The sequence below is a fragment of the Mustela putorius genome, unplaced genomic scaffold, assembly GCF_011764305.1.
Source record: "Mustela putorius furo isolate JIRA1106 unplaced genomic scaffold, ASM1176430v1.1 tig00000228_pilon_pilon_pilon, whole genome shotgun sequence".
NCBI lineage: Eukaryota > Metazoa > Chordata > Mammalia > Carnivora > Mustelidae > Mustela > Mustela putorius.
In genome coordinates this window covers 28,195,726-28,210,603 of record NW_025421322.1, presented here as the reverse complement: position 1 = coordinate 28,210,603, position 14,878 = coordinate 28,195,726, and the positions used below count along the sequence as shown (strand labels likewise).

At 41.0% G+C, this 14,878-nt stretch overlaps 1 non-coding gene across 1 annotated transcript; it reads left to right on the top strand.

The window, feature by feature from the left end:
- The first annotated feature begins 8,951 nt into the window (after positions 1 to 8,951).
- LOC123391515 lies at positions 8,952 to 9,061 on the top strand. The gene has a single exon (XR_006606225.1). It is a non-coding gene; the product is annotated as a U6 spliceosomal RNA (small nuclear RNA).
- The last annotated feature ends 5,817 nt before the right edge of the window (positions 9,062 to 14,878 follow it).

Sequence of the window (14,878 nt, the reverse complement as noted above, 5' to 3'; positions counted from 1 at the left end):
CAGCAGATGAAGTGGTATCTCCCTTTTCCCTCTGGCTTGGTATCAGAAGAAGCCTGCTAAAGCAGAAGATTTAAATAAGACAAGGAGTCTTATAACCCAAAATATCCAGGATTCAGTAAGAAAAGAAAATCACTTCAAAGAACCAGGAAATTATTGGATGAGAAAAAAACAGTCATGAGATATCAATACCTAGATGACTAAGATGTTAGAATTATCTGGCAAGAATTTTAAAGCAGTCATGAAAGTGCTTTCACGAACAATGAAAACATGATTAAAAACGTAAAATAAAAACCGGAAAGTGTCGGTGTAGAAATTACATATATAAAGAATAATCAAATGGAAATGTTAGAACAGAAAAATAAAGTATCTCAAAAACAAAAAACAAAAAGCCACAACCAAACCAAACCAAAACAAAAACGAAAACAAAAACAAAAGAAACCCCAAAGAACTCAACAGTAAAATGAAGGGATTGGCAAACTAAATAGTAAAACCTTAAGATAGAACAACAGAAATTACCTAGTCTAAACAGAAAGAAAATAGAATTAAAAGAAAAAAGAAAAGCTGAGACTCAAGGGATGTGTGGGACTAAAGTAAAAGATCTGACATCCATAACATTGGCATCTCAGAAAGAGAGGAGAGAGGAGGGGGAACTGAGAAAGTATCTGAAGAAATGATGGCTAAATTTCCCAGATTAGATAAAAGATAAACCTATGGATTCACGAGGCCGAGTCAACTTGAACAGGATGAACACAAAGACACCTATCCCAAGATGTATCATAATAAAACTTCTGGAAGCTGGGGTCCCTGGTTGGCTCAGTCATTTGGGTGTCTGGTTTCGGCTTGGGTCACAATCTCAGGTTCTGGGATAGAGTCCTGCGTCAGGCTTCCTGCTCACTGGGGAGTCTGCTTCTCCTTCTCCCGCTCCCTTTGCCCCCACTTTGTGTTCTCTCTCTCTCTCTCTCTCTCTCAAATAAATAAACAAATAAATAAATAAATAAAATCTTTAAAAAAATATTTATTTAAAAAAAAAAACACTTCTGGAAACAGAGACTCTTGAAGTCAACGAGAGAGATCTGACAGTTATTTCTAGGGGGAAATGATGTGAACGACAAAACATTTCTCATCAGAAACCATCTCCATGGTCAGAAGGAAGTGGCATCTTGTGTCTAAGCACTGAAGGACAGGAACTCTTAACCCAGGATGCTATACCCTGAGTACATATTCCTGCAGACCAGAAGGGAAATAAAGATACGCTAAGGTGAAAGACAACTGAGAGAATTTGTCATTAGCAAAGCAAATTCTCTAAAGGAATGCCACTCCACAGAAAGTAAATGGTAGAGGCAAGAACGTGTGTTAACACGATGGGCTTTCTTTCTCCCCCTGAGAGATCTCAGTTATGTTTAATATTGAAGCCAAAATGAGAACACTGTCTGATGTGGTTCTTGAAGGCTATCAAAGTAGAGAGTGTTTAAAGCTACTGTTTTATTGACAGCAGAGGGTTAAAAGGAGTAAAAGGGGCTCCTGGGTGGCTCAGTGTTAAAGCCTCTGCCTTCTGCTCAGGTCAAGATCTCAGGGTCCTGGGATTGAGCCCTGTGTTGGGCTCTCTGCTCAGCAGGGTGCCTGCTTCCCTTTCTCTCTCTCTGCCTGCCTCTCTGCCTACTTGTGATCTCTGTCTGTCAAATGAATAAATAAAATCTTTTTGTTGTTGTTGTTTGTTTTTGAACTGTGAATTTATTTTTTTAATTAAATTTATTTATTTTCAGCATAACAGTATTCATTATTTTTTCACCACACCCAGTGCTCCATGCAATCCGTGACCTCTCTAATACCCACCACCTGGTACCCCAACCTCCCACTCCCCCACCACTTCAAAACCCTCAGATTGTTTTTCAGAGTCCATAGTCTCTCATGATTCACCTCCCCTTCCAATTTCCCCCAACTCCCTCTCCTCTCTAACACCCCTTGTCCTCCATGTTATTTGTTATGCTCCACAAATAAGTGAAACCATATGATAATTGACTCTCTCTGCTTGACTTATTTCACTCAGCATAATCTCTTCCAGTCCCGTCCATGTTGCTACAAAAGTTGGGTATTCATCCTTTCTGATGGAGGCATAATACTCCATAGTGTATATGGGCCACATCTTTCTTATCCATTCGTCCATTGAAGGGCATCTTGGTTCTTTCCATAGTTTGGCGACCGTGGCCATTGCTGTTATAAACATTGGGGTACAGATGACCCTTCTTTTCACGACATCTGTATCTTTGGGGTAAATACCCAGGAGTGCAATTGCAGGGTCATAGGGAAGTTCCATTTTCAATTTCTTGAGGAATCTCCACACTGTTTTTCAAAGAGGCTGCACTAACCTGCATTCCCCAAAATAAAATCTTTAAAAAGAAAATAGAGTCACATGAGTAGGAGGGGGGAATATAAGGGAGATCTCCATAGTGAGTGAAGAGTTCTGTGACTGCAACGGTGCTTACAGGATTCTAGGCATGTGATAAGAAAGTGTAGAACTGCATACACATAATGTACTTCTGGCCATTTCCTGGTTTTGCTAGAGTTTGACATAATTACATAATATGAGGCATAACCATTAGGGAAATCTGGGTGAATGGTACACAATACCTCTTTGCCCTATCTCAAATCTCTAATTTGGAGAGTTAATAATTATAGATCATGAGTCTGTAATTATTTCAAAATAGAAAGTTTTAAAAAGTGAAGGGGATAGTGAATGAATAAACAAATATCGATGCATCCATATTAAAATTCCATCCAGCACCAGCTTGGATGAATCTCTAATGGGTTATGCTGAATGAAGGAAGGCGTGCAGAAGTTTATGTACTCTGTGATTCCATTCATGTAATGATCTGGAGAAAGCCAAACCATAGGGGACAAAAATCTTAGCAGCGGATTTCCTGGGGTGGAACTGGCTACTCGAGGGAAATTTTAGGGGTGATGGGAGTGTTCTGTATCTGGATAGTGGTGTTAATTACACAACTGTATACATTTTTCAGAACTCATAAAACTACCTCCATAAACTCAGGGTAATAAAAACAAAAACATCATCATGTACTTAACCATATATAGAACAATTGAATGTTTGTGTTCTTTTTCATTTCTTACTATCCAAAACAGTGTGGTCACAAACACCTGTGAGCAAATCACTTCATTTCTCTGGGGACTTTGTATTATTTCTGTGGACTCTATTCCCAGATGTTGTTGCAAGGGTGGATAGAGAGGAGTGGGGGATAAATATTATAAACATTTTTATAGCCTTTGGAAAATGATTACAAAATTAGTTCCCAGATACGTACTTTCTTGAAACCAGTTTATAATACCCTAAGAGGGTCTGGGAGTACTTCTTTCTCCACACCCTTGTGGGCAACGGGAGTTTGACTGCTACTGTCAGTTCGTTCTCTTTGGTTCAGATATCTCTTCTTGATAATTGAAGGGTTTATATTTACTTGAAGCTTTATAATTACGGCATATAGGATTAACTGGGCAGAACTGAACCCACGCTATTTACAGTTCACTAAACATCTCCTTAAACATTCCCACACATGTATGACAAGCTATAAATACTATTCATTTGTAACTAAAGTGTGTGGTTTTGGTAATTACCACCAATTTTCTTTGCCAGAATATTGGTGACATCCGTAGACAGGAGAATTAGGGAGGTGTCTCTATCCTGGTTTTAGGATGAGCCCCGCCTTTTTATCGTTATTGTCCTCTGTTTCTCTGTTATTCTCACATTGTCTTCTTGTCCCATTCAACTGCATATCCCTTTCTAGTTTACATTTTAATGATCCCTTGATTTTGGTTTGGGCTGGTATGCTAGATAAATTCTATATCATAAATGTGGTTGAATCTGTCACAAACCACACAAAAAAATACACACTGTAGGATCTAGTGTCTTTGTCCCCTCTTTTTCTCTAGTTGCAGGGATACCTTTCCATATTTGTTGCTTTTGGGTATGTGCAATACTTCAGCCCAGGGAGGTGTGACCTCCCCTAATACTTTGATTGCAAAATGGATCTGCTACAGTGGGTACATTTTGGAGTGTTTTGTGTCTGCACTGCAGTGATGACCTGTGTCTTATAGCCTCTCCTGGCATTTGGCTGAATGAAAACAGTTTTTGGGTAAGCATTACCCTAAGAAAATAATCCCCTACTTAATGAGACGCTTACTCCTGTTTTACTTCCTTTCCTTCCCTTCCCTTGTAGGTAGGTATGTTTTTACTTACCCTATGTCATTGAATTTTCAGATTTCTCTCTGAAGGTGATGCTGACATCCCTGTTTCGCATGCATCTAGTAGTACTACAAAGCCTTTCCATATGGGTGCTACCCCAAAGGTGATTCTCTAAACAATGTGTGACCCAACTTTGTGGAGATTTGACAAGTTAGGCTTCACCTGTACCCAGGAGAGATCCCTGCGGTTCCTCTGTTCTGGCCTTGCTTCATTCCCGTGCTAGATTTGAACCCAAAACTCTTGGTTTCCATTTTTTTACTCTCTCCACTGTAGTTGCCTGAAGTGCCAGCTCCATTCTGGAATTTGGGGGAGGGTGGTCCTTCAGTGCATAAAACAGATATCTCCTCTTATGCTGTTTACATTCTAGTGAGGGGAGAGAGAGACAGAACATTAATCTTAAACATCGCACGTTAGTAAATGATGTTTGATGTGAGAGGTGAGTACAATGGGGGAAAAATCAAGGAACAGAAGGACCCTGTTGGGCCCTATTATTTTAAAGGAGTTGGTCATAATAAACTTCGGTGAGCCCTTACAGTCTTGATGTCTGTGTGGACAGCATTATGGGCACAGGACACGGCTAGCGTAGAGGACTTAAGGTGGAACATCAGTTGTTTGTGGATGAGTGATGAGGGACAGAGTGGAAAGAGCTGTAAAGGTGTGGTGGGGAGGCCAAATGATGAAGGGCTCTGTAGGCTACTATAGGATGTAAATGCAGTGCCATTCCTCCCAGCTACAACCAAGTCGATTTTCATGAACAGCTTTATTCAATATTCTTTACAAGAAAACCATCACTTACCCAGTCATTGTGGCCTCTGATGGCCAAATCCTGCTGCACAAATATGCTAGAGACATTCAATCTCATTTCTAGCAAGACTTGGCATAATTTTGAAACTGTTCAATCAACCCAGTAAATATGAATTAAACATTTATGGTTGTATTAAATATTCGAAAGATTGGAACCAAAACAGTCTATCAAGTAATTGTACATATTTGTGCATTTACAAAATGCATATTCATGAGAGCTATGTAAATATATATTTAGTCATTTCCTCTTCCATGTGAAGAGCCATGGCTGAGCTACAGATGGTAACTTTCTTGCATATAATTACGAGAATGACACAGTAAACCATTCTGGAGTTGTTCTTACAAAAAGATCATCATCTATTTGGCCATTCCATGCGTTCAGTGCTCTTAGAGTTGGGGAGAAGAAAGTTCTAGAACATGCCTGTCCTCGTGGCAGTCACTTGAGAAAGAAATGGCAATTGTCCCACAGATCAGTACCCTTCTGCACCAGTCTTCCTCCCCATGGAAGTTGTTCTCATACTATTTTTCCATCAAGAGTCACGAAAGGGAAGATGTTTGTGTGGGGGACATGTCTAGGGTTATGTGTGGCTCTGGTATTCCAGCTATAGCTCCCTTCTTTCTCTCTGACTCAGAAGTCACATTGGTTGTTAGCAGTGAGAATGATGATACTTTGAGGTTAATATTTAATTCATTCTAATTTATTCAAAAACATGTCCAACTTGAGTATGATGTCTATTAATAGTAACCTGACTGGCACCCCCTCACAAATGCTCATGACAACTCTTGTGGATCTTTCTGCCACATCTGAGGACTCTTTGGATTAGGAAATTGCTGAGACCATACATATTTTTATTTTGTCTTTGTTGAAGATCTGATGTGAAAATCTTTCTGGGAATCAAAATTTTTAAAAAGGATCTCTATTTCCTAAGGTGCTGATATTCTTAATAACACTTGCCAACACAATCTCTCAGCCAAGATTCTGTGAGGCCCTCCAATGTTCCTCATGTATTTTGAGGAGATTGAAGAGAGGGAGAAGGGAGAAAGAAAGATTGAATAGGAAATATACCTGGGTCTCCACATCCCTGAAGTTGACTAGCTGGCCCCACTGCTCTGCATTCTTGAGAGAAATAGGAAATTCCTCAAGAAATTAAAAATAGAACTTCCCTATGACCCTGCAACTGCACTCCTGGGCATTTACCCCAAAGATACAGATGTCTTGAAAAGAAGGGTCATCTGTACCCCAATGTTTATAGCAGCAATGGCCATGGTTGCCAAACTATGGAAAGAACCAAGATGCCCTTCAATGGACGAATGGATAAGGAAGATGTGGTCCATATACACTATGGAGTATTATGCCTCCATCAGAAAGGATGAATACCGAACTTTTGTAGCAACATGGATGGGACTGGAAGAGATTATGCTGAGTGAAATAAATCAAGCAGAGAGAGTCAATTATCATATGGTTTCACTTATTTGTGGAGCATAACAAATATCATGGAGGACAAGGGGTATTAGAGAGGAGAAGGGAGTTGGGGTAAATTGGAAGGGGAGGTGAATCATGAGAGACTATGGACTCTGAAAAACAATCTGAGGGGTTTGAAGTGGCAGGGGGTGGGAGGTCGGGGTACCAGGTGGTGGGTATTATAGAGGGCACAGATTGCATAGAGCACTGGGTGTGGTGAAAAAATAATGAATACTGTTTTTCTGAAAATAAATAAATTGAAAAAATTTTAAAAAAAGAAATAGAAATGGCACCCTCATATACAGACACTGGCTGTCACTGGTTATCCCTAGGTAGGGCTTTAGCCTAGCTAGCTGGACTGATATGTGGGTAAACCCTGAGAACTCAGGATGAATGCAAAAGCAGACTTGGCATGGATCTATGTCCCTTGGATTATCTTTTTTGGAGATAAAGATATTTCGATTCAATAATAAGGTAACAGCAAGAAACAACCACTGGAATGGGGTAGGCAATGTGGTTACTCAGCTTGCGGTAGGCTTTCTGGATCTTCCCATCTCACTCAGAGCAAAAGCCAAAACCCCCATCTGTGATTCGTCTTCCCGGAATACAGACTTCATTTCTCAGTAGCCCTTTACTCCCCACCCCACTGACCTCTTGTCACTCCTTGAAGCACCATGGGTCCTTTGTACCTGTTGTACCATCTGCCCAGCATGCTCTGTCTGTCATTGTAGGGCTATTTTTCTTTCTTAAGGTCCTTACTTAAAAACAGCTTTCCCAGTGGGGAGTTTTATGACCATCATAGGCAAGATTATAACTGGTGTCCCAACATTTCACTTCCTGTCCTGATTGTTTCTACTGTCTCACACATTGTACTTATTTACATCAGTTAGAGTCTGTCTCCCCACCACAGTGCATATTGCACAAGGGCATGGGTTTTTGTCTATTTTGTTCATTGCTATATCCCCAGAATCCTGAACAATGCCAGCCACATGGTAGGATTCGATATTTACTGAATGAATCAATGACTGCATGCTTAAAAGCAAGGAGACTTCATAGAGAAGCAGAAGAAAGAATCATTGCACAGACAAGGGACTATATATATAGAAAGAGAGAGAAAGAGAGAGAAGAGAGAGTGAAATGCTGACAGGTGTTCAGAGAAGTTGTCAGTTCCTACTTCCAATTTCTAATGAACCTAGGTTTTATTTTCTGTCCATAGTCTATCCCAATAAAATTATCCTTTTCTTAAGCTGCCTTAAGTGGATTGGTCTTTACTGCAACTAAAAAAACTCTAAGCAAAAGGAATAGAATCAAAGGAGGAAGCTCTCATTGTTTTCTGAGCACACAGGGTGCATAGGAGGTTGGGGTTCCCGTGCAGTGAACAGTTTTGTGGGTATCTCTCCCAGATAACTAGGTCACAGACAACTGGTGTTTCCCCATGTGGCAAAGTGGAGCATGCATAGAAATCCCTGCCTCCTCTCTCTGCTTTTCAAGCATTGCTGAATGCCTCCTAATGATTTCATCTGCTGGGAGGTCTGCTGGGTTTTCCACTTTCATAGAAGGTGGTGGTGCCAGGGGCTGATGCATGCTCTGACTGCTGACTTGAAACACGCTTTGATGAATTAGTGCAACCCGGCCAGCCATTTACTTTAAATTTTACCCTTGATTCTTCCTCTAGCAAACAATTAAGGAGCAGCAGTAGCTTCCTGCAGGGGAGACCAATGCCTTCTGTCCTCTGCGGAAACAGCTTTGGCATTCTTCCAAAAGATGAATGGCATGGACCAGGAGCTCCAGTTTCCCTCAGCTTTCAGGCATCCAAATAAGCAAACACTTAAATGCATACAATACAATAAAATAAATTCAAATCACAAACAAGGAAACCAGTCTAGGTTACCAGCAAGTCCTATGACTTGACTTGGGGGCTGGGAAATGCATCCTTGAACTTAGCAATGCAGTAAGCCAAAGAGCACGGAGAGGTCATCTGAAGAACTGGGCCCAGTGACAAGGCACCCTGTCTTCCTTCTCACTGGGTGAGTTGCACATACTAACCTCAAAAGCTCCTGAGTAAGAGGAAAATGTCTCTTTAACAGTATTAAGGGACAATTTATTATGTGTATCCTTCCAGGGAAGCACAATGTCAGTGCAGGCCCATTGCATTTGCATTATTTCCAGACAACAGCAGCAGCAGAAAAGGACACTGATTTATTTCAGAGCAAGCACAGGTGAATTTAATGTCTGTTGGGACTGAGCCAGGGAAGACTTAACCCACTCTGGGCTCTCAAGTGCTTGAGGGGGGACAGCAGGTTTTTGGAAGGGTCTCATAGGCCTCTGGCTAAATTCAGCTTCCTTAATCCCATGTTTCTCAATCACCTGGTCAGACAAGCTCTTGCAGAGAAAAGGGGATGGAAAAAGTCTTGTTTAGGAATAGAAAATCTGGTGTTGGCTTCTCTGGCAGCACATATACTAAAAATTGAAATGATGCAGAGTAAATTAGCATGGCCTCTACTCAAGGATGACAAAAAATTTGTGAGGCATTACATATTTCTTATGTGGAATTAAAACAAAAACAAAAACAAAATAAAGGAAAGCAAGCAAGCAAGCAAGTAAGAGAGAAATAGAAAATCTGGTTTTATGCCCTAACCAACTAATTTCTTTCTCAGTGACCTGGACAAATAATTCAGTCCTTTTATTTTTATTCTTTAATTTTTAAAAAAATAATCTAGTCCTTTTAAGACCCAGGTATTTCTTTGTAAAGATGTCTAAGAATAATCCACTTCAGGGTTGGAGTGAGGATCCAGCAAGCAAATGTATTAGAGAGTGCTTTGTGAAATACATGCAAGCCATTGTTTGGAGCTGACATCAATTGGTGATTCCTAGCAAATAGCTTTATCCCAGAAGAATCAAGAAGATGATAATCACAATTACTCTTTAAACCCTAGCATTCAAGCATTATAGAATTACAAAAGGTCATGGTAGAAAGTCTGAAATAGCTTTTCCTAGCCTCTTGTTGGGCACATGAAGAAACCAGTTGTAGGGAAGAAAGTAGGCTGAATATCATGGGAGATGAAGTGAATCTTCATGACCTTTGCTCTCTGTTCCTGTCAGTATGCTTCAGAATGTCATGTATACAGTAAGAGTTCAATAAATGCTGGTAGAAGTGAAAGAATTCACTCACTGTCAAACAACCCATATTGCTGTTGGCAATGGCAAGTTGGAATCTTTTCTCTTTAATTCACACTCCAAGTATCTCTTCTTCCAATATCAAAACTTATGGAAAATGTGTTTGCTGGTCACCCTAGTCATACTGAAAAAGAACATGCTTCCCATAAGCCAGCAACATCCTGGTAAAAACCACTAGCTTCAACTTCCAATAGCAGTTCATTGAAGCATTTAATTCTTGTCATACCGTCTTTCAATAATCATTTTAACATATATAACTGGACAAATTTACAAAGTGTTGCCCAGGGTATTACCTTATTTAATTTCCTGAACAATCTGATGATGATGCTATTAGTTCCATTTCCCAGAGTAAGAAGTTGAAGCTCTGAGAGTCTGCATGACTTGCTCATCTGATCATCTTGCTCAGGTGATCTTTGCTAAGCACCAACCCTGATTGAGTAGAGTCTGAAAGGGCAAACTGACAAGCACCTCACTGTCTGGAAGATGGGAGAGAGATTGAACATCGGTCCAGGGCACAAGAAGGCAGTTGCCTTCTTGCTGCAAAAATCATTCACGGAATCGCAGGCTGTCCCTTTTAAAATACGCAGGCTTTCAAAGCCCGTACTTTCCCCTTTCCTGCTCTTTTTGGTGTGATGAATACAAGATGGGTGTGACGCATCCGAGTGGAATCTGCAAGTCGCTGATCCTTTAAAACCTACTTCTGTAAATACCAATAAAACAAGTCTCAACGTTTTTTCCTCATGCAGGGAGTTCATTCAACCAGGAGCCCTGGAGGAGGGAAGCTACTCCCTGCTCTCCTTTCAGGGCTCTCGACAGAAACGGAAACTCATCTCCAGGCTCTTCCCCTTTGCCTACCTACCTTGCTTAATTTTAAGTCAGTTAGTCTGTAGTTCTTTCTGGCTCCCCGCCTTTGTCTCCCTTCACTTTGTCTAAACAGCAGAACTGGTTCTATTTGCCACTCCAGGTGTGTCCGAGTCTGGAAATAATACTGCACAGGCACTCAGTAGCTATCTGTTCAATGAAGAAATGAATGGATGAATGAAGGAATGGATATTGGCCAGGTTTAAACGCCCTGTCATTGATCAGCTGCCTGACTCTCAGGAAGGTATTTGACTTAGTTGTGCCTCAGTTTCTCATCTTCATGAGTGGTGTGTGGAAGATTACAGAAATGTGGATATTTATGTGCTATATAGAGCACCTGTGATTCACTCTGGTACTCAAAAAAGTGGTAGCGTTGATGATTATCATTATCATTATTAAAGAGACCTGGAAGTGACCTGAGAGTCACAAGAGGAATGTTTCTGTAGGGTGGGGAGGGTCAGGGGGATAGTATCTATTAGTTGTGAGGAGTAGAGGATTTAAGCAAGCAGGGGAAAATGCTCAGGGGAAGGCATGTCATCCAGTAATAGAGGGGTAAAGGAAGGAGGTCTGAAATAGTCTGAAGACAAGAAGGATAAAGTGAAAAATGGGAAGTCCAGCAAGGCTGTAGAAAGAGGTAAGGGTATGAGGAAAATATATGATCAAATGAGTCCCTAAAATTAAGTTGTTATTATTTGATTATTATTCAGTTATGTGCCACTGAATATGGCAAAACCTGTGCCCAACAGGGGAAGCTGGTGCCCAGTGCCATAGGAGTGGTAAGGGTGACACAGTGGTAAGGGTGACATGTTCTAGGGGCACAGAGAAAAGACAGTGACACTGTCCTTGGACATCTGAGAGTGGCTTCATCATGAGCACTGGCTCATCAAACATTTCTTCCTCCTCTCTTGCTCTCTCACTTGCTCACTCACTTATTTCATATATATTCTTGAATACCTGCTAATTTTCTAGATGTAGAGTTGGATGATATAGACATAGCTAGAATAAGACTCAGTCATGGAGCCTTGGGTCCCATGGTGTTGATGGGTAACATGCCACTGGAGGCAGAGACAATGGCATGACAAACAGCACAGAGAACTTTCAAACAACCATGGTCTTTCGCAGGCAACCCAAAGGGAATGGCAGGGATGTGCACAGCCCAAATGTCCTTTGGATTTGAGGTTGACATAACATGCCAGGAAAAGGAGCAGATGGAAGATGGTAAACAGGGAGATTCGTGTTTCAGAAGGATGCCTCTGGTGGCAGGAGGGCTGGAAGGGAATGAGATGACCCTTTTAGAAAAATAAAAGTGGACAACATGGATGGAACTAGAGCGTATCATGCTTAGCGAAATAAGTCAAGCAGAGAAAGACAACTATCATATGATCTCCCTGATATGAGGAAGTGGTGATGCAACATGGAGGCTTAAGTGGGTAGGAGAAGAATAAATGAAACAAGATGGGATTGGGAGGGAGACAAACCATAAGTGACTCTTAATCTCACAAAACAAACTGAGGGTTGCCGGGGGGAGGGGGTTTGGGAGAAGGGGGTGGGATTATGGACATTGGGGAGGGTATGTGCTTTGGTGAGTGCTGTGAAGTGTGTAAACCTGGTGATTCACAGACCTGTACCCCTGGGGATAAAAATATATGTTTATAAAAAATAAAAAATTAAAAAAAAAAAAGAAATAAAGTAAGTGAAAAAGCAAAAAAAAAAAAAAAAGAAAGAAAAATAAAAGTGGAGATGGTGGAGGGTTTCTGGGAGGAGGCAAGGTTAACTACAGATTCAGATGGTGAGGTGAAAAGATGTTTCTGGATGCAGAGTTATCCCTATAGACAAGAGTGAAGGAGAGTGCACCAGCCACTTAGCTGGAGGCTGGGAAGAGGCAATGAGCTCTTGAATGGGAGAAGAAGGAGGCTGAGAGTGAAGAGACAAACTTCAATGTGATAGTCCTTCAGGTCCTAACTGTGACCAACAGGACGGATGGGCTCCTTCCGTGAGGTGCCCGCCCTAACATTTCCCCTCCTCAGGAATTCACCCTAGATCTCTGAGAAGAAGTGGTAGGTTTACTGGCATCAGTCCCATTCTTTGTAGTGGGATAACTATGACGTTGGAGGAAAAGTCAGCCAGTTCACCTAAGGCTGAATTTGAGATTCAAAATGACTTTGGATGGAAAAGGGAAGAGGTGAACAGCAAATCACTCAAAATTCCATGTGTAAAAACAGAATAAACATGTCTTTATTTATTATCACCTTTGTGAAATCTCTTCCATCCAGTTAGGACTTGTGCCAGGGGAAGTGGCATGAAGAAAAGTCAATGCAAAGAATTTTGTAAAATCTCTGTCCTTTTCTTGAGTTTCTTTCCTCTCAGGATCTCTTTCTCTGCTGCTTGCCACATTCCAAAGAACACAGACAGAAATTCCCCAAAGTTTTCTGTTTGCCAACGGCCCTCTTCTCCCACAGCACTTTTTACATTTCCCCAGTTATGGTTCCTTAACTATAGACCATCATCATTATTTTTCCTACATGAAGGCAGCACTGAACACTTTTCTCTAGTGGCCTCATCATTTAAAGCAGGGTCCAGCATACCCCTGAATAGATGAATGTTTGCTCAATAAACTGTATGATTGGCAGTGTTCTGGCATTCTCTGTAGTGACTGCTTTTGCAAGGGATACTTATGGAGATGAGGGGAAGAGAAAGTGTTAGGAAAAGACACTCTGTGCACTCTTCATGTCACTGCCCATTCTGTGTACTTAAAAGGAAGAATTTGCTCCAGAGGAAACTGCATGTGGTGTCCTGCAGTAGCTCATAAATTCCAGTGGCAGAAACAGCTGGGCTAGTTGCCTAAGAATCTCTAGACATTCTGAATCAGTAGTTTCGGGGTGGACCCTGGAATGAAAAAAAAAATGTATCTCTGTATTTCTGTATCTCTGTATCTCTGTATCTTTCTATCTATCTATCTATCTATCATCTATCTATCATCTACCTGTCCATCCATCCATCCATCTATCCATCTTCCCAGTCATCCTAAAGTTTGGGCAGTGTTATTGAGAGACAAGAACACCACCAGTGCAATTTGGAGACATTGGTTGGAATTTGGGGTTCATTACTGATTAGTAACTGGGACAGTAGCTTATTTTCTTTAAGCCTTGGGGACCCCATCTGTAAACTGACAACAATAATCTATCTCTCAGGGCTCTCAGGAGATGTAAATGAGTAGCAGAAGAAACCCATAGTAAGTTTTCAGGTAATTATAGTTGAATTTGAACATACATGAGAGAAAAAACAGCAGGGAGACCAAGGTTTCTGGGACAGCTTATAACCAAAGCATGAAAACTAAAGCATTTAGATATAGGTAGAAGTTGATGATTCATCTGCTGTGTTTTAAATTGCTTGGGCTGTGGCAGCAAAGAAAAATCCATCTTCTGGGGGGCATGAGGAAATACGTCTTGGGCAGTTGTCAGTTCAACCCAGAAAGTAAAAGGATTAACCCCCAGAAATGTCAAGACCTGAGAAATTCATACTGTGATCAGTGTGAGAATCTCTCTTTGCTTGGGGAATGAGAGACCGACCACTCCTGTAGGTGCTACTGAAGGGCAGGTCCGGGATGTGGGGCTAGGGAGAAGGATGCATGGCAGAGAAATGATTAGTCAGACATTAGGGTCCAGAGAATAGATCCCCATGCTTGTGTCCTCACATGGAGCTGCCAATGTCAGCTGTAATTATGTACTTTCAAGGAACAAATATTGTGCAAGCTTATGGCAAAACTGATGTGACTCCATCAGCCAAAAACATCTATTGTGTGCTTATAGTGTACAAATATGAAGGGCACCTGGAGCTTATCAGTGTGGGCTGGGTGTTACTCTTTTTCTCCCCTTTGCCCCCAGTGGAGACTTTGGGTACATACATCTCTTACCTCACTGGATAGAAGTCATTTGAGTTTGTCTTATCTGCTAACCATTTCTTTTTTCCTCTTGCACTTAGAACAGTGCTTAGCATGTAACAGACACTGAAGATATTCAAAACTGTCTTTTGAGGAAACTGAAGTATGGGCTAGGCACTTTAAATCAGCTTATGCATCCAGTGGTATAGTTTATGTCCTAAGAGATATTTTTTATGCTCCAGAGTCAACATGAACAACATCCTGAAGTCTCAACTCTTCTGAAAACATCAGTGAAAGAAAGGCAGGGAACTTACCTATTGGATTTATAACAAAATACATAGTAACCTTAAAATGAACCTTGATAGGTTATAAATTAGGACATTAAATCTGCATGGCTTTGAGATTAAAACAAACATTGAATCAAAGCCTTCCTCTCTCTTTT